Source organism: Pieris rapae, chromosome 16 (assembly GCF_905147795.1).
Source record: "Pieris rapae chromosome 16, ilPieRapa1.1, whole genome shotgun sequence".
NCBI classification, from domain to species: Eukaryota; Metazoa; Arthropoda; class Insecta; order Lepidoptera; family Pieridae; genus Pieris; species Pieris rapae.
The window spans coordinates 8,992,705-9,014,638 of record NC_059524.1 but is presented as its reverse complement, the minus strand read 5'-3'; the positions used below and the strand labels follow the sequence as shown (position 1 = coordinate 9,014,638).

Genomic DNA, 21,934 nt, shown 5'->3' with positions numbered 1-21,934 from the left:
AAACGTCCAAAACTTAGCTCTTAACTGAAATGCAGATGCCTTAAACAATTTTATATTGCTGTGTTGAGTGTTTTAACACTTACGAATTCGGGTAGACAAAAAAGTAGCTCTTAACTGATTTACTAAAATAGCAACACCGAAATTAAACTATAAACTTAATAAATAAATGTGTTGGTAGGCAGTGTTGGTTTTCTGAGTTTGACTCTCATCCCGGAGTTTGTAGGTTCTATCCCCGCCTGTTCACCAATTGACATTTTAATTAATTTATATATATATATATATATATATATATATATTATCCACATATATTCGTGTGTGTATATTATGTATATATATATATATATATATATATATATATACAATATAATAGTATATAGCTTTGTGCCTTATTTAAGCTAGTAAAGTCAGAAAGAATCCATAAAGCACCGTCCTTTTATTGCCATCAGTATAAATATTTCCGCCACGTGACATCCGGTCCCTGATAGCGGTTTCCGGTTTAGCGACATCCGCCTGGGAAAATAAATGCGCGATTTATCCTTAAGATATGGCACGTCTTAATAATTCTTTTCTTAGCTGTTTCTTGCGCCTGATTACTGGTACTACAATAATTTTAAATCTATGGTCTTAAAGTACTAACTGCTTAACATGTTAACAAACCGCTTCGTTAAGATATCATTACAGAAATTCTTAACATTTATTGATGCACCAATCAATTTGTAAGAGCCATGAAGGTTATTTACATGTTAAGATGGACTACGAATGTGCTAGATCTTAAAGAGAAGGTATTTAAAATTTTAACAGAATACCAAAGTTATGAAATGTTACCCCTCTTTTCGAAGACACTCTACTTAAAGCCACAGCCAGACTCGGAATACTTGGCGTTGACACATCGAACAACGTTCCGTTTTGCGGTCATTTGAACGGAAAGGCTCCAAAAAGCTTCGTGTGTAAGGCAAGCCGGTATTCCTTGCCATTGCGTAGAGATGTGGAATCACTCTGCATCTTCCACCGCATTTACCATGGAGTGTTCAGAGGAGGTTTTCCGATTAATATCTGCAGCTGAGTTTTATCATCGGATATCGAGGCAGAATACTAAATTCCACTCGTATCACCTGAGCATTCGTCTACATTTAGACTTGGGGTCCTTGAAGATAAGAGCGTGCTTACTATACTTAAGAGGCCGGCAACGCACTCGCGAGCCCTTTGGCGTACATATACTATTAACATAGGTGGTATTACTTAACATTAGATGAGCCTCGTGCTACAATAAAAAAAATGGTTTACGTAAATATTAATCTAATTCATTAATAGATGAAAATAAAAACAATTGAACGAGTCGCTTGATTTTGATTGGCCAATGGATATGTCTATTTTACACCACAATACAGATGAAACAGAAATACATTTATATGTTTGTTAAGAGATTTAACATTCAAAAGCTTATATTGTAAGAACGTTTTGTCTTTAAAGGTGCAATCTCACAATATATATCATTATAGACATAATTATGCTGAGTATTTCACTAATTATGTGTTCAGAACTGGGTTAAACTACGAAACAAGAGGACTCCGTCCCGTACATATAATTTATACTCATGAAGCACTAATGTCTAAATTATAAAGAAATATATATGCTGTGGCTTCATTTTCGAATTTATCATTTCATTATTCATCGTGGGATATGATCCCATTCATTATTTATATAGGCATTATATAAAAAATCACCTCAAAAATTCAATTCATAGATGACTATTCAAAATTCTAATGTTTTGTCATTGGCCAATTAAAATGAAGGGTTCGTTTCGTTATATTATTTTTCTACCTAGTGGCAGAAAGCTCAAACTCTAGTCATCTTCTGCTCTTTAAGGGTTTATTTTCAATTTTCTTGTACACCTTAAACCTTCTGACCCCAGAACCAACATTGGGTTCCGTGACTACACAGGATGTGTTTTACTTTGCATTCGCCACTAATATCGATCTTCTTTCACACTCCTCTACTGTTTCATAAGTTAAAACAACTAATAATGTCCTAAGCCTTGTGTATTTCTTTATTATAGCTATAAGTATGTTTGTCGTTCTCCTAATTTATAAATCTTGTGCTGTCATATTTTGTTTTGCTTTGCTTTTTGTGGATTTGTCCAATGTATTTGTTTTATGTTTTTTATATTATAGAGTTGTATCTATTTTGTTTCCTTAATGAATAAAGACATACATTTTTTGAATAGCTTTGTGACTAAAGTAATGCTTGGAGCTCGACTTGATGCCTACGTCGAAGCATTTTTATCCATCCTTATAATCCTCCAATCTAAATAAGGTATAATATCTAATTTAGCAGGTATTATTAATAACGCCACATGCACACTATTTCATTTCATCTGATATATTTAATACACAATAAACTGACAATCACGCGAGTTTCAATGGGAATTCTCTTTTGTGATTTCCCCATACCAAATAAAGGGAATATTTTCCTACAGTATATCGTATCTACAAATCACTCATGCAGACAAAATATCGGGTAAATGTGGATTATGTTTTGTATCCCACTAGCTTTTATATCGTAGAAATGTTAAAGAAGTTATTTTTTCTATTTTTGCCTAGGACAGTAGGAACGAGGAATTTAATAACCGATTTAAAAAATGCACTTGGATGTTACTGTTTCAATTTGGAAACTATAAATACTAAAAACAAATAACTATTCGTACTTATTGATGGGTCAGCATTGTATGTATGTGTATCTTTGGTGTATTAGACTAACTATACATATTATAAATAACAGGGGGTAAAAATCATCAGCTTATAAAAGCACCGCCCATGATCAGGACGATGGCCAGAAAATGTGCCTTACTGAATAATATAATAATATTAGTTATGAGTAGCTTGTAGAATATTTATATTGGATTTAGGAAAATATGTGTTTTAGTTATTATTCTTGTACATAATAGTAATATTATACATATTAAATACGTTTTTAAATATTTAGAAATGTCTAAGCGGCTGTTAAATCCGATTATAGGTATATATAAAGGTTACACAAGATTCAGAGGAAACTTACATTAATAATATATATGTAAATATGTGTCTCTAATTTCATAAGTAGAGCCACTAGGTAAAGGAAAGGTCGGTGGGAACACTGCTCAAGACAGGGAGAGATGGAGCCAATTGTAAAAGATATATACTCTATAAGTCCCTAAAAATTTAGTGTGTGTATATGTTGTAAATGTTTCAAGAAATAAATGAGACTTAATTGTTATAATTATGTGTATCACAATTTTCCATGCGCGCTAAGACCACACAATATCTTAATATATATATTTCTTGTGTGCGTGTGTATGTGACTGAACTCCTCCTAAACGACTGGACCAATTTTGATGAAATTTTTTGTGTGTGTTCGTGGAGATTCGAGAATGGTTTAGATTCACAATTTTGTCCGCTGGACAATGTTTTTTTAAATTAATTAGTAGTTGTTGATTTTGGAATGTTTTACATTGGATCCGACAGACGGCGCTACCATCGCACTTTCAAATTTTAAATAATATTCGAAATTTAATTTTAGTCTGTCCCGACAGTTAGCGCTGCGATCAAATTAAAAAAAAGTTTTGTTATCATTGTGTTATTGTAGACCATGTGCTGGATCGTTAGATATTGTCATAACATTTGAATAATAATTTTCATCAAAATGGTCCAGAATGTTTTAGCTTATTAAAAAAAGTTTGAAATTTTCAAATTAAAGACGTATAGACAGGACAACGTCTGTCGGATCCGCTAGTAAATATTTATTTTATCTTCGAAGATATATCTTCTTTATCATTCGTTTTATCGTTCTTATAAAGTTCTCACCATTATTAATATTTTAATGTTTAAAGAACTTTATTTCTGATTGCAAAAAAAAAAATATTTACATGAGAAACTTAATATAAATATGTATCTCAATTTTAATCTACTATGTTCACAATAACATGCATCTTTAATGCCTTTTTTAAATTTGTCAAACACACCAATATTGCGAATATAAGATGGTTATTGATTAATTAGTCATAGTCATAGTCATATCTTTATTCATTTAGGTAAACATGTACACTTATGAACATCAAAAGAAACAAATTAAATTAATCGTAAATTTACATTTACCACCACTTCGCAAGGGCGTAGAGCGGGTAAGAAGAACTGGCAAGAAACTTTCCGCCACTCTTTTCAATCGCCAAGTTTTTAATACAAATTGTTTGAACTGGAGCAAATCAATCCCAAGGATTAGGATCATTTAGGTAATCGTCACATTTATAAAAGTCTTTATTAATTAATTTACTTTTAACAAGGGCTTTGAATTTATTTAGTGACAGTTCTCTAATTTCGCTTGGGAGAATAATTTCACACCCTCATACCTAATAGACTTCTTCAAATAATTTGTACGCGGCTTCGACAGGATAAGCAAACTCGCTCGACGGATATTGCGTGTAGTTGTGTATTCGATGTTTTTAATTACCTTGAACCTATCCAAATATATCTTTTAGAAAAGGACTATAAAAATACTGCTCAAATATAATTTCCTTGTATGAAGGGATAACAAATGACCAAATCGTGCATAATTCATATACAATTCAGGTCATGTTATTCACTTGGTAGAAGTTGGTGTTGACATGGGTTGCATATCATTACGTTTGGTAATGCCTTCCGGAATAAAAATAAGGCAAATTTAATAACTAGTATTATTTACGTTATAATATATTATAATGGTGAGGCGTTTGCTTAATATCAAAGTTTGGAAGCGTATAACTACAATTTTAATATAACTAACCTCACCTTTTTAATGTTCATTCGTCGTTACTTCATATTTTCTGAAACAATAAAAATTTTATTGGATATATATAATAAAACTATCAGACTCGGTCAAGCCTTGCTGTGGCTAAGGTTTTTGTTATATTACATAGTAGTAAACTATTCAAGGGAAACGCTTATGTGAAACGTTGGTACTTTTAACACAGCGCCATCTGTTAGAATTGAGTCAAATAATAAAAAAATATTTGCAATAAAATAAAATTGAGAGTATAATTAAAGATCTAAGCTATCCTATTTCTTAAGTTGGACCAGACTGCTCACGGTGTGCCAATTTAATTTAAAATCGGTTATTAGTTTAGGAGTCCATCGCGGACAAACATCGTGACAGGATATTTATATACATTATATACCTATTAAGATATTCTTTTGACAGGATTGTATCTCCATAATATATATTTCTTTATAGACGTCGTCGTTATCTATATTTTTACATTCATACGTAGTGATAACGAGCAGCCACGCCCGACATACATATGATTTAATCTTCTAATAAAACCAATTATCGCTAGCTCCCAGTAGTGTTGTAGTATAGTTAACTATCTCAACTATTGAACTCAATCGAATATAAATTGACGTGTATAGTATTTTTAGTAATGGAATTACATAAAATCTGAAATTTAATAAATTTTTGATTTACGCGATCACATATATGATAATTTTTATATGACAGGTGGCAAATAGGCAGAAAGGTATAGCTTTTATATCTTTATATGAGAAACTTCATTAATAAAAACAGTAATATAATTTGTGTCATTTTTATGTGTGTGTCTCGAAAAATGGCACAAACTCTAAATTTCGTAACATAACGTTTCATAACATGTGACCAAACCTTACTAACAAATTTTAGAATGAATAAAAATATATAATAGTAGTTTGTTATCCATTAAATCAGACTCTAAAATAAATATTATCACGAAATTCCCTGAGTATACAAACACAGTAGATCCGAATAAATTAAAGAAAGTTGGTTCAAAGGTATTTCAATAAAAACAAGTTGGAACACGTGTTGGAATTTTCGGAATGAACAACTAATTAGAAATACATTTATAACCTAAATTCGATACTGATACATATACATATCAATGATACTAAGTATTACTAAGGTATAATGATCGGATACGGATCTTGAGAAGTTTACAAAGCATGTGTCGCTATCGTGAGTTATAGAGAGCTGGCGTAGGATTGGACAAAGTAAATATATTTTATTTGAATATACCGTTTTATCTTTTTTACAGACTAATTAATAATTAAAACCCACGCCAACGTTTAATATGTATGAAAATGTAAGGCCAGTTTTATTACATATTTTACTTTCACATAACTTATTTAAAAGTTGATAAAAAACATTTTTTTTTAATTTTAAATTTGTTAAAAAAATATTTTTTTTTTAAATATTTGAAATGTGAAATTCAATCACTATAAGCTATCACAGATAAAAAGATATATTGAGAATATCCATAGTGCTAAATACTTCGGTGCTTCAGCATATGATTGCTCCACACCCTCATTTAACTCCATAACAGAACCGAATCGGGTATTACTGAGTTAAATGTATTAAATTTTAATTGATTTTTTCCTCTGGTAAATGTTGAAACCTTTTTGTCAATATTATGTATATCATCTCTGGCTATATGTTTAGCATAATTGTTACTTATTATATATAATTTATCCTATCTGTAGAATTACGAAATAAGTAAATTTTACTCATATTTTAACAGACCCTTTATACTGAAAGAAACCATTTAATCATTACATCAATTTAAATTATTGTCCTATTGAAATTCACCAACTATTGATGCTCTCAAAGCCTCGTATCAAAGGAGCCATTGGAGGTTCAATGTTAACAAGATTTGGAGCGAATTGGCATATTCAAAGGACTTATTGAAATCAACTATAAGCGCATATTATCTATGTAAATTGTTTTGTTTTATATACATATGGTAAGAAAATATAAGTTTTACTGTAAAGTCAAAGTCAAAATCCTTTATTTATATAGGTAACGCTGAAAAAAACATACATATTAAATTCTTCTAATTTTCCATTTACGGCCAGTTCTCAAATCAAGGACCGTAGAACGGAAGAGCAGAACTGGCAATAAACTCTCCACCACTCTTTTTAATCACCAATTTTTTTATTTTACACAATATTTGTAAGAAGCTGCAGTCATTACACCATATTCCACGTGACTTAAGTCATTAATAAAAATAAATTAAAAACAAAGATTTGTCCTGTATCAGCAGGAGGCATGTGGCAGGAGTAAAATAGGAGCACGCACTTACATACTTGTGGGAACAAAACGCAAATCATAGTGTGTATTTGATTTCTTACCCTATCCATCAATTTAAAAACGCTGCGGAGTTTAGATTTGTTCAGGCATAGCTCAACCTTCAATTGATGTATCTAGGTCCAGGTTTCTTTATTAGGTAATTTTTTTAATGGTTTTTGTATTAGATAGTAAAGTATCATATAATGCCACTCCAACTCCAACTCTTTAGATTGATGATATTAAGCCTCGGCGCACAGCTAGCATGCAAATAAACTCCACAATAATTAAATTAAAAGCGTAAAACATTTTAGCCCATGTATTTCTCAAGAAATATGAAACTCTCGTGAACAATAACGTATTTCATACGCTATTCTTTTATTACATCATAATGTAGCGTTTTATTTCAAATGCCATGACCATAACTCGAGCTTGAGTGTCTATTTCACGGTTTTAAAATATCTCTGGAGTCGGGTATGAGAATTCATTTCTTGCAATTTATCTATTAAATTAAATAGTTTATCTTCTGTGAGATAAGAAATGAGACATTAAGGATTGATATTTCATTGGATCATTTACCATACATTTATACACACTTCGTTGTGTGTAAACTCAAATCTTTATTGCATTGCTTATGTTAATATTTTACACGTCATACGTTATTATTTATTGTACATTATTTACCAAATAAATAATCTTGTAAGAATAGAAATGTATAAGAATATAATTAACTAGAGCCCCTTCATAACATTACTGTGCCCAACCAAGGTTTTTGGTTAGGCACAGTTATATTCATTTCTATTCTTACAAGATACATTATTTATTTGGTATTCTTGCTTGCATTACTTAGCATTATTAGTTAACTTAACTTTATAAAGAAATTAAAGTCTATCAGTCAGATACTCTGTAACAGTGTTATAACATTTCTTATATAATAATTCCTTTAATAGTTTGATAAACCACAAGTTATTTATTTCGTTCATATTTTCCGGTGATTTGTAATATACTTATATTCCCAATCTCAATCTGAAGGTCTTAGCGAGTAAAGGGTCTTTGTATTTACTTTTTTAAATACATCACAGGATATTTACACATAAATTTACATCTTAATATATATAAATCACGTGTCACATTGTTTGTCGGCGATGCACTCCTAAGGTACGATAGGATAGGATAGCTTACATCTCAATTTATATTAATATTATTTTATGACAAATATTTGTTTATTATTTGATACAATTCTAAAAGATGGCACTTTAAGCTATCTACCTTTCACATAAGTTCTCCTACCGTTTCCCTTGAATAGTTCACTAGTATGTAATATAACCTATTTAATATAAATATAAAAAAACCTTGGCCACAGCAACGCTTGGCCGAGTCTGCTAGTTCTTGTACAATTCAAAAATACCAAACCAATTGAATCATATGGTCATCTCTTTTTATACATACTTTGTTAGAAGGAGACGAAAGGCTTATTTAGGTATTAAATTGTCCCATTTTCACCCAAGGAGCTAATCAAATAATACCAGAAACCCACGATAAAAGCTAGTGTTACCATAATTATAGCATGTTTTGTTTCAAGGCTGGTACCATTTATTCATTTGTCGTGTGTCTAAGTTTTATTTTTCCCGGTCACGAAACAGCGGCCACGCATTTTGTTTACCAACTTAGAATGTAATTTATTTTGTTTCCGTTGATTAATAAATCGTTACTGGTGTATTATTTCATTTGTGACAGGAAAAGTATATGAATGTTTTGAGTTGATACGTGATTCTAGATGCTATACACTAGACTACATCAGAAACTTATATAAATATGTTATAGAAATTTTGTGTATATGTATTTATTATTAAGTTAGTGCTGCGGTTATCGATACGACAATATTGGCGTGCAACTTGCAGGTCAAGGTCTAAGGAAGAGATCGTAAGTTCGATCCCCGGCTCTGCAACTATCAATTTTGCGTGATGTTCCCACCATGCCTTCTGCTATTACTGACAAATCTTTATCTTTAATTTATTTTATTATTATTCATTATTTAAGATGACATGTGGAACATGGTGTAAAACTAAAAACTTGGCGATTAAAAAGAGTGGCGAAAGTTTATTGCCAGTTATTCTCTTACGTTCTACGCCCATGATTTGGCGTAAATGTATAAAGTATAAGTACTTAATATAAGTATATTTATTTATTGACGTTCATTAGTCTACATTGTGTTACCTATATGAATAAATGATTTTGAATTTGGACTTTCTGCCAAACATTCACTTTCATTAACATTCGCTCGAAAGGTGAAGGAAAACAACGCGAGGAAACCGGCTTGCGTTACACCCAAAAAAGTCGACCGGGTGTGTCAGTCACAGAAGGCTGATCACCTACTTGCCTATCAGATTGAAAAACGATTATGATACAGAAATCAGAGACCCAGGCCTAAAAAGTTAGAATCGTCACTGATTAGTGACAATAATAGCAGTAAAATGTGTGTGTGTATATATATAGTATAACTAGTCGATGCCCACGACTTCGTTTACATAGAATAAAGTTTATTTTAAGGTAAAAAAATATCTAATTGCTTTTCCATTTATGATATTATAAACTACCTTTAACTCAGCGCCATCTGTTAGAATTGTATCAAATAATAAACAAATGTTAATGTTATCGTAATTTTAGTAAGGATGCCTATTTTTTTTGAAAATGAAATATAGCCTATGTCACTCAGGAATGATGTAGCTTTCCAACAGTGAAAGAATTTTTCAAATCTGCCAAGTAGTTTCGGAGCCTATTCAATTCATACAAACAAACAAAAAATCAAACCTTTCCTCTTTATAATATTAGTATAGATAACACCCTGAGACTGTTACATATCTCAACCCGATTAATTACAAGAGCCGATAACTGCGAGCTCTCGATAGTAGGAATGTTTTGATTATTGCAACGTAATAATATTAATTATTGAAATACGCTATGCAGCTAATGCACAGTAAGAACATTATGATCAGTTATCACCTCGTTCTCTCTCTCACTTCAGTCGATAGCTCATGTCTGGGCGTCGAAGTCAACAATGTAACACCTGAATATGTTTCTCTTGGTATCGCCTTTATTATTACAGTGTAAAGTTTTCAGTCTTGCACTTCATCATTCCATCTTGTTGGTGAACGACCACTTGATGTCTTCAGTGTCACCACCCACGATTATTTTCTCCAAGTTCTCATCATCTGAATAGACAGTCGAGTTTTGTCAAGACGGATTTATATTGTATTGATCTAAATAAATAATAATAATCTTAAATGTGATTTCCGCGTCTATCTGTCTTCTTTGCTGATATGCGTCATACGCTGTCTTAGAAGTAAAATTACATCTGACTGCGTTCTTAATTGTGCTTGATAATCTCTCACACATAAAAAGAAAAATCCAAATGTACCTAAACACCGAAGCACTAGCTTGATATTAAGTCAGCGGCCTGTTCGTTTGTGTTTAATAAAAAAAGGGCGTGCGTACAAACTAAATTAAATTATTACTTAGGCAAATAGGTCTATTGGGGCTATAAATGATCATGTACCAGTATATGATCACTCAATGTGTATATTTACACTATATACGTGCTAATAATGATAAAAATAAATAAAAGATCTGCGTTGACTGCACAAGTCGTTATGCAGCAGAATTGGCATAATTTTTGTCGAATTTTTACGAACAAAACGTCACCAAAATCAATGTTGGGTCAAAATTTTTCCCTCATGCGACTAAAGAAGTTTCACTTCAAAAAACACACAAATTTTTTGATATGTTTAAAATTGAATTAAACCCTAGCAGTAATAAAAGCTTATGGCAACTCTTAGCTACACTATCCAATACATACGCACACACACTCATGCACACATTCAAAATGTATTATAAGATATGTGATATGTGTTTGATTCTTCACATAGACCCTTTTTCGCACTCCTCTACTGCTTTATTTAAAAATAATTTAAAATAACTGTTAATGTCCTAACTCTTACATGTATATTTGTACTTGTCATGTTTCCTTTTGTTTTGCTTTGCTCTGTATCATATCTTTATTAGTGAAACCTGTTGTGGATACATCCAATGTCTTTATTTTTAATATAATTTTTATTGTAAAGATGTATCTGTTTTGTTTCCAAATAAATAAATTGTAGATTTTATCCTATTTTTTCTCAACTGTAATATATACCACTGACGAATTGTAATCTACCCACAACACGGCGATTCCTAGTGTGATATATATGAATTTTGTCACAACCTTTCTGTCATTAAAAAAGTTATTATTACTTTTATAAAAAAGCTTGTATAGAAATTATCGCTAACCTAAGTAATTTGCGAAACCATTTGATATTCGAAAAGTATTCTGCGCAAAAAGGCTTTATATAAAAAGACAAATTAATATCCTCTATATACGAGACTGTTATAAATGCGTTGTTATACAAAATCGCTCGTGGTTACCAGAATTATTTACATTTGGTGTAGATCAGACATTAACCTTGATGTTCTGTTGTTAAGCAAACATTACGAAGGCTTTGGGCAATTCGAATTTTTTACGGCACCAGTAAAATGTATATGTATGTACTTAGCGTTTTATGTGCTACATTGATGTATGAATGGTATTAAGTTCATTCTGTGTAGCTTACTACTATATTTACGAGGGTAGAAGGTGCGTCAGAACACCATCGGGTTTATTATTATATATTATACATGTGTAGTATGTGTAGTCATGGCTTCGCAACGTTAGGGAGAGACGGCCAACCTCCAGTAATGGAGAGGCACTTGAAGAAGAAGGTACATAATAAAGCAGAGAGAACCAGACCCTTCTTCTGATAGAGGATAAATCTTTGTTTTAAATTTATTTTATTACTTATAGTCATGTGGAACATGGTGTAATGGTTGTAGATTTTTACAAAAGTTGTGTAAAAAAAAATCCGATTAAAACAGTGGCGGATAGTTTATTGCCAGTTCTTCTCTGCCGTTCTACGCCCATGGTTTGAGAACTGGCAGTAAATTAACAGCAAAGTAACATTAAAAGCATTTCTTATATATTTCCTATTACGGTCATAAGTGTACGCTGTTGTGGTCTCTAATAGAATGACCAGCGCTGTGGAACACGTCCTCTCCTCAGCATAATGCTGTGCCAGTTACAACCACAACACTCACATTACATACTTAATATGTACCTTATTCATTTTTTTTTGCTTTTATGTTTTTTTTATAGAACAGGCGGCAAACGGGCAGGAGGCTCACCTGATGTTAATTGATACCGCCGCCCATGAACACTATGTAAAAATAAATCGTATGTTTAAAACATCCAAATAAGAATGACAATTATTGTATATGTTTTTATATGTTTTTGTTTTTGTGAGAAAATAAATAAATATATTATTATTATTATTATTATTATCCATGTGGTGTCATTCAGCATCCTTTGAAAAAAACAAATTAATATCACACAAACAGAATTGCAAGAATGTAGATTGTCGATAATTAAAAGTATACATGAAATGTTATTTCAAAGTGTGTCGCGGCGCAGGAAAACACAATTCACTGAAATGAAATGCTTTTTCTAGTTAAAATACGCGGAAACTGAAGATCTATTTTTATCACAATACTCAACAAGACAATGCTTAAAAGCATATATGCATATATCTAAGTGATCAAACCGTTGATAAATTCCATAAAAATTTAATCCCAATTTTCAGGTCTTTATAACTATGTATATTTATTTATTTCGTATTTTTACAGTATCTTAATACTTTTATTTATTTATTTATTTATTAATAGAATAGAAAACTAAGATAAAACATAATAACTCAACTCAACTCAAAATATCTTTATTCATATAGGTGAACATGTACACTTATGAACGTCGAGAAAAACAAATTAAATTTACATTTAGTAATACAAACATAACTAGTAAAAACTTAAACCCTACACAATTTAAAAACTAAATAATGTTATTGTTGTGAATATAGCCAGTGCGCAACTAAATATAAATGTATATGTTACGCTCCATAGATGCTTTTAAACATTGCCATCTCACAGCTCATCCTTCTTAGGCAATTCATTTCGCCATTAAGTTGTGGAATAGGCTGCCTGACTCCATACTTTTGGCTTCCTCTTTAACATCTTTTAAAACTCTTCTACATAAACATTTCTTAACCATATCCTATTCTACTCAATCGTGACTGTTAATTCTTGTATTTCTTATTATTCTGTATTGCATTGTAATTCATGAATCCGTGAGATTAGCATTTAGTTTTTTTTATTATTTTGGTATTATTTTAGATTATGGTTGCTGAAACTATATTTTTATATAAGATTTGGTTATGCATTTCTTGCTCTTTACACATCATATTGACATTTTTAGTTTATTTTACTATGATTGGAAGAGATCGCTTGTTAGCAATGAGGCATTGCATACCTTATTTGTTTTATCTATAAATGTAACTAAGTGCAAATAAATAACAGTTATAACAGATTAGAACAGGATTTGTCCATGAATCTTCCGTCACTAAGTCGAAGTTCAAAGCCAAACAATACACAGTTAGAAGCTGTTCGCTCTTGAACTTTTCTAAAACTAACTTAGAACTTGTGACTTTCATACAAGAATCTTGAGGGCATTTTCAGCCTAGAAAGTATTCCAATTGATTATTGTTTGTCCGTATCTCATCTTTTTACTGTTTTTTGTACTTGATATCATTGGTCATGACCGCGTCTTTGTTTTTTATAGGACAGGGGGCAAACGGGATGGATGCTCAATGCCAAAGAGGTCGCAGTCCGTTTCACAGCAGGTCGCAGTCTTTGAAGAATTGGAACGCTCTACACTCTTTTAACCCCTATATTCGGAAATACTTCAGAGGGTAGCTGGTTCCACATAGTGGAAGTGCGCGTCAAAAACTGTCTCAAAAAACGTTCACTTGTAGAACGACAGACGTCGATGCACTACGATACAATACGGGTGCTATTTTGTATTCTGCCACGACGTCCGATAGTAAAACTCAGTGTTAGCCTGACCACTCTTCATAGTAAATGCGGCAGAAGATTCAGTTATTATTCACACATGTATGTCCGTTAATATACTTCATGTTTCCAATAAAAAACCTATGTTTTAAATTTTCGCGCGAATCATAGGTACATCCTTAAAATTATATATTTCACGACATACATAAATAAATATTTCCTAGCATGATATATTCTATTATTCTGAAAATCCTAAATAAGTACACAGGAAAATAATTAAAAATGTTACACACATATTATACACACAAACTAATCTAAAAAAATTTAATTAACTGCAAAATACTATAACTACAGTGGTCTAAGGTGGTTCTTATAGTTTTTTTTAAATTTATCTGAGTCTGTAAAAACCTAATCTGAAATTACTTCGATGTATTTCTTTATTTATTTTAGAAAGTTAAACCCTCGACTGTAAGTTAATACAAAAAAATTAAACATACTAATTTATAAGAAAAGTCATCTCATGCGTTCTTATTTCAAATAACGCAAAGCTATTTAAACCATTCCCAGATCTTAGTTCAAACGTTCACCATATGAATACTAAATGAAAATTATTACCGACCGAATGACCAATTCTAAGCTGGCCATTATGCATCTATCGATTGTGTATATCGAATGAAGTTCTATATTTCATGAAATTGAGTTAATATAATATGCTGGCTAATGGCTGACAGTAACCTAACATTAGTTACATATATATTTTATTTAATAATTAAAAGCGGAAACTTATTGTTAAATTTATCTTATATTTGTAGTCAATAAATAAGCCCTATAATTTTTCATAAATTGTAATATATATAATATATATAATAAAATAATATAAAAGTCTCGCTTCTGAGAATAAACAATAGGTCGATTTTATTTTTTATTTCCTCACTATAAGGCTCCTTTTCGCCATACTTCAAGTACGTAATGTACACAGACTTAAGTATAAAAATAACTAATAAATAAAATACTTGGCCATTAAAAAGAGTGGCGAAGATTTTTGTTCTTCGCGTTCGTTCCATTTCCTTGATTAGCTACACAACACTACAACAGACTTGACCCGTGAAACGTATAAAAATAAAAATATAGTGTTCATTGGAAAACCTGTATAAACGGTAATAAAGCTACAATAAAACTGCAATACTAGTCTATCTCAAGCAAAGTTAACTCCGCAATAACCACTAAACAATTCCATCCGAACGAATGAAATGAATCCAACCGCGCTAGTTCTATGCGGTCTGATACCGTGTGCCCAAGCATCATTCCTCATATATCATTCATCACATCATGGAATGGCCCAGTGAGCAGAAAAAAGAGAAAACTCGCACCAGAAAAGGAAGATGAAATAAAAGATGATTGAGGAAAGAGTAGCGAAGACGAGACAAGTGGGAATTTGGAGGAGGCCTTCACTCATTCAGCGATCATACTACGTATCGTACTTGAATACAGGTTATACATATATATTACAACTTTTAACAAAATAACCCTTGTTCTTAGCGTAATTTATTTGAAAATCTTTTTGATCATAAGTCCTTTCTTTAGCACGTCATTTGCTATTATCGTGACCACATATTAGTTCTAATTTGTATAAGTTGTGGCCTTGTTGGTGCGGCTATAAGTAAAAAATGATTAGCAATTTTGTGTCGGACCCGCCCCGGCCATTTTCGGGTTTTAGACGGTCAAACAATGTTTTTCTTTATGACTATTAAGTTATTTTCAATAATGTCGTATCTCAACCCACTTATTAAGTATACTACAAACTAATAATTATAGTACGGTTTATTTGAGGCAATTTAAAAGACAACAATAACTCTTCGTTCATTCATTAGAAATGTCTTGAGTTAAATGTCCACATAATTTATCTAGAAAATAGAACGCGGAAACCACTAAACGATTCAATTGACCGACTGAACGAATGATATTAATCCAATCGCTCTTTCATTCGATGTGGTTGTCGAGTTTCCCGTTGCGTGTTTTATGAACTACGGTTTTAATTGTCTATTACCACAGACGATAAAAATATTACCTACACATTATTCTGTTTTATTTGTTTACGCTATGTATCTACCTTAGTTAAATATAAGTTATTCCTCGTATATAGTCTCGCAGATTCAAATAAGCGTTATTGAAAAAAATTCCAATTGTCATTTGACGCATTGCAAACATCATACTTACATAAATGACGAATGACTATCATTTTGAAGACATGAAAGAGGGCTGCTTAGTTTTACACTAGAGCACTTGCTCTTTTCTGACATTATTAATTAAGTGAACAAAATATCAATGCAATATAATATAGAATTTGTCTGAACCACAGCAAACCACAGCGCTAATTTCAAATGTATTGATATCTAACTCCGTATTTTCAGTGTATTTATGTCTAACCTTTAAGCGTAATTTTTGTAAAAATATTAAGATACAAAAAAATTCACGTCAGTCAACTTTAGCCCCGAAAATGTTCAGATCATTAATTTATGAAAGCCTTAAGGTAACATGGGATTACTAAATTATTTAGAACGATGAGTAAAGATGGTTGAAATTAATAATGTTTAATTTTTCAAGAAAAGATTTCAAAAAGGTTTCACTATACAATCAAATCGGATACAATGTTTTAATGGTATAGGTCAAAAGCCAGTTTGGAAAAGGAGTTTATATCATTAGAGCGCCATTTCCATAAATTACAACAATATTAAGAAATCAAGAACAGTACCAGTTTTGTATTAATAATAAAACGTTTAGGGCCTATTTCACAGTGTATGGATAAAGTACCAAATAAATAAAACAGTATTCGAAAGATAAAAGTTCCCAATAAGATACTTTGCGTTTCATGACGAATAGCGCTATCTGACAGTCGTGAAACGCAAAAAAAGTGTTTATTCTACCAATAAGTAATAAATAGCTTATTTGGAACATATCCGGACATTGTGAAACAGGCCCGAAACCTAGTTATTTTATAATTAGTTTTTCTATATCCGACAATAGCAATAATAATTGTTAATTTATTTTCCAATCAAAGTTACAAGAACCTCTTAACTTATTACATTTTACAGAGACATGAAAAATTCCACTATAACGAGATTATTATACAACAGTGCTAGTGACTTACTGGCCTAGATAGAAATGCGAGTGCCATTGTGTGCATTTAAAGATATTTGTATTTAATTAAATTTACCATTCACCAAGTGTTACAAGGGCTTTTTATGTATTCTTTTATCTCTACAAGGATTAGTGTACAGTGCCACATACATTTTATTTCACCATGCCTCCTGCTGATAGTGGACAAATCTTTGTTTTTAATTTATTTTATTATTCTTTATTAAGTAATTCTTTATTAGTGTAATGGTTGTAGCTCCTTACAAATATTGTGTAAAAGAAAAAACATGGCGATTTAAAAGAGTGGCGGAAAGTTCTTCTCTTCCGTTCTACGCCCTTGATTTGAGAACTGGCAGTAAATGTATAATTAGAAGCATTTAATGTATATTTCTTTTATTTGTGAGTGTACATTAAGTTACCTACATAAATAAATAAATGAATAAAGAAATAAACATTTCATGACGGGTAAGAGCGTCGCTCTCTAGGATGTCAGTATTGCCAGAAAAAAAAGTAACCATTATAATGAGAACTATTTGACGGAATGCAGGCTAACTTTATTATTATGTGTGTTGTTGTCATGTTTTATTTTTATTTTTTGTATCATATGGTTGTATAAGTGTAACCTGTTGTGGATGCATCCAGTGTGTTTGTATTGTGTTTTATTTTTGACTTTGTTTTTATTATAAGGATGTCTCTGTTTGGTTTCCCAATAAATAAATAAATAAATAACTAAATAATTTATTTGAAATTTCTTATTAATACTACTAATCTAGAAAAATCTTGTGGCACTTTGGGACTGTCGCAGTAAAGCTATTGCATAGTATTTTATCAACCTTTTTTTTCTAGTTCTCTGTAGCGTAAATTTTGTCATGTGTTGTCAAGGTTATAATTAGTTTTGCATACCTTTGCACCATAATTATTTTAATGTTTCTATTTTTTGAAATGTTAAAAAGGGTTTGATGATAATACTCTTACAACGCGATTTACTATAAGGCGGTCCTGTTCTACTGCGTTAGGGAAGATTACTGTACAACGCTACTACTGCACAGCAAAATGATCCTGCTTCAAGTCGTTCGTAATCAAAATTCATTTCTGTTCATACTTTTTCTAAAAAGTCAGACTCATTTTGAAGTAAATGAAGGTTGAAACTGACGTGTCACATCAGTCTGTCTAGCAAGGAACAGGGCTTTTTAAAATATCTACTGTCAGAAGCTAAAAATATACTACTCTACTATTTGACAGTTTCATTTTCTCATAGCTTTAAGTGACGTCACTTTCAGGCGGTGGTTAAAATGTTTCCGGTTTGACGTGTTCCGAAAATCTATTAGCACCAACTATCGCGAGAACTAAAACATTAGAAGCCATTAAAGTGAACGTACCTATTCTAGAAATTTCATAGAAATTAAAATTACATTTGACAGTTATAGTTGAGTTAAAATTGTATTCTTAAGAGATTTAATAGTCGATTTAATGATCGCTTAATCTTTACTCTGCCTTATTCTAAAACGTTAATTAAATCCAAATTTATGGCGAAGAATAGATTTAATCGTCAATCAGATGATTTTTGTTAATAGGTTTCTTGAAAGGAGATTTTTGATTTGTGAGAGAGTTTGTATGTTCATTAAAAAAATATTGAAATGTAATCCAAGCTAAATACTTTTTTAATCAATAAAATGATTTGTTGATTTAAAAAAAATTTCTTGTTTCATACTAAGGTATTGGAATGCTAACTTGAACCACAGAGTAAAGCAAAATCTTTTTGATTATCGATCAAATCTCACTTAAAACTAATTACAACGCATCTTAAGATTATCTACAGGTGATCTTTGATCTGATTGAATACGGAGTCAATCAGATCTTGTAATACGGACGTTAATCTGAGTATTTTTAAAAACAAGATAAACTAATCGATGTTCATACACTTATTAACACATCATCAAATGACAAAATCCAAAAACATCCACAGAGAATTCGTGTTTCAAACACGAATTTTCTCGTTCAATTTCGTATTTATTTTTTGACAACACGGGTTTAGCTTGTCAGAACTCAACGATAAAATAGACATTTGTCATAAACATGGCGTTTGAAAATAATTTTCGTGGCGTTAACAATTTTCCACGGATAAAGAGCCTTCTGTTTTCCGGGAGGCTTTAATATATTTTTGCGAATGTAAAGCTGCGTATCTGTGGTTATATGATTTTGATTGGCCGTCGTATCCGGAAAATAAAACTTCATTTTGGCGGAAAATAAAATTCGAATTGCACGTGTTTTCGCTGTGATTAAAATATTTTTTCATATTATGTAAACTGTATAGAGCTGTTGGATAATTATTATTATAAATAAATTTTTGACATCTACGTCTTCCATGCGTTATTGTCTCTCTTCTTAAAATATGGCGAGGGGGCCGATGGCTGGCCATGCGCCATGCTCATGAACGGAGGCTACTTTTGGTGACTGGTCCTACTCGAATTCGTGTATGCAATGTTTTATTTCGACTATGTATTTTCGTGTTGTTCCCACAAGAATGTAAGTGCCTGCTCCTGTTTCACCTTTCCTTCTGCTTATAGAGGACAAAGATTGTTTTTATTATTAATAAACAATTAATTACTTAAGATGTCACGTGGAACATGGTGTAATGTTTGCTCCATGCAAAAATTGTGTAAAACAAAAAATTTGGCGATTAAAAAGAGTGGTGGGTTTATTGCCAGTTCTCCCGTCCGCGCTTGATTTGAGAATTGGCAGTAAATGTCAAATTAGAAACAATTAGCATTTAATATGTATTAATTCTTTATTGACGTTCATAAGTGTACAACGTGTTACCTAAATGAATAAACTTTCGACCTTTCACTTTAACTATATTAAAACCACCTTTATAGCTTCATTCCGATATTTTGAGAATTTATATTTTCTTAAAAGACGTTTCTTTTAATTGCATATTTTCGATGGGAAATAAAATAATTTATTAATATAATTTTATATACTATTAAAATAAGAGCAATGTTAGCCTATAAGCTTCAATGTGCGACCCTCATCTCTGAAATTGTAGGTCTGTCTATGTGCGCATTAAAACTCGTTCATACGGCGAAGAAAAGAATCGTGAGGAAATTGGCTCGCCATCAACTGTATTTTTTTTGTGTTGAAAATCACACATTTAACTATTGGTTACGAAAGTTAAAAGCAATTAAAGGAACAATTTGTAAGACATCAAAATAATTCAAATACATATTTTGAGATCAAAGCAGAATTATGTTTGCCCGAAGTCATTTCTCGACTAGGAGTGGAGCAAATTATCAGAATTTCGGCTTTTATTTTTCATTGTAATTATGATATCACTGAGTAGAATAAACAGAGAGATGTGCGTATGAAATATATTTAAATTAGGACGATGTGTCCTAGATTCAGACTATAATTCAAGAATTATCGTAACGAGATTTAATTTATTTACACTTCAAAAACTATATCAAACATTTTCTTGATATAAATTGGTCCAGAAGTTCTTGAGTATCACACAAAATTTTCCTCTTAACAAGCTAATTAGTTTATGTATCATTAAGAATAATACTCTATTTTTTTCTCACCATCAGGCCCCCCCTACTTCAGATCGCCAGGTCTTAAACCGTAAAGTACTACTACTATAATTAAGCATTAAGCTATAATAATAATAAGATTCTACACCTCTTTTCGTTCCTGCTTCATAATCTGCTTTGTATATAATGTTTATTGTAATAAATATTAAAAAAATAATTTCATCGTTATTGTTTTCATTGTTAGTATAATTTACTGTCAATTTCTATTTGGTTTGTTTGAACGATCAGCGCTTTTTAATCTAAGTTTAATTATTAGGTAATTTCAAGATTAATTTATTTGATTAAGTGTGCATTAGTTAATAAAGCCTACAAAGCCGTGGAAGTTCTATATGCGGTCGGTTCTAAATACCGCTAGTAGAATGTAATGAAAATACGTAATTACTAATTTGAGGAGTTGCCTGAAAGCTTTGTAATTAAGCCCCACCCTCTCCCAAGGGCTTATGTATCATAATAATGAAGATTGAAATCGAAGTAAGCCTATTACATATATACAGTAAATGACGAGACATCTATAAAACTAATATTTAATTAGGTACTTTGGTATTAACGCCACAGCGGCAAAAAATTAATGGTTAATGTGAACAACCTAAACCTAACCTAACCTGCCCCGTCCTGCCCGTTTGCCCTTATTCTAGAAAAAAAACCTAAACCATTTTGGCTTCTAAAGTGTTTTGATTTTATAAATAGTGATTCATTTATATTAAATGATCAATAATTTAGGTTTAGGTTGTCCACGCTAATCATTAAATTTTTGCCGCGGTGGCGTTAATACATAAGTATCTTTAATTATGACGTGTTGATTATTAAAGCAGCTTATTCGACTCTCGTCCTTGAGGTCGTAGGTTCGAACTCCTGCTTGGAATTTCTATTGAATGTGAATATATCATGAGGAAACCGTTATGCCTTAGACCCATTTACTCACCAATAAGTAAAAATAAATAATCACGGCTGTATGATTTTAAGTATGACAACACGCCTCCGAACCATCTGGCAAAGTGAGTGTGCATGCATTTACAAATGTCGTATACAGAAATATTGTACAATTCAAATTATTATATCACTTAACATCAGATGAGTCTCCAGTTACCCCGTTACATAAAAATCAAGAAACAGATCTGATCTCATGCCAAACACCAAGTTTCGTA

The 21,934-nt window shown here is 31.4% G+C and overlaps 1 protein-coding gene across 1 annotated transcript in view; it reads right to left on the bottom strand.

Annotated features, from left to right (window-relative positions):
• LOC110996844 (leucine-rich repeat, immunoglobulin-like domain and transmembrane domain-containing protein 2) overlaps nucleotides 1–21,934 on the bottom strand; it is a 90,791-nt gene that overhangs the window by 29,401 nt on the left and 39,456 nt on the right. Inside the window, exon 3 of the mRNA XM_022264712.2 lies at nucleotides 4,800–4,834. The gene's annotated coding sequence lies outside the window, so the exon portion shown is untranslated. The remainder of the gene's footprint in view (nucleotides 1–4,799; nucleotides 4,835–21,934) is intronic.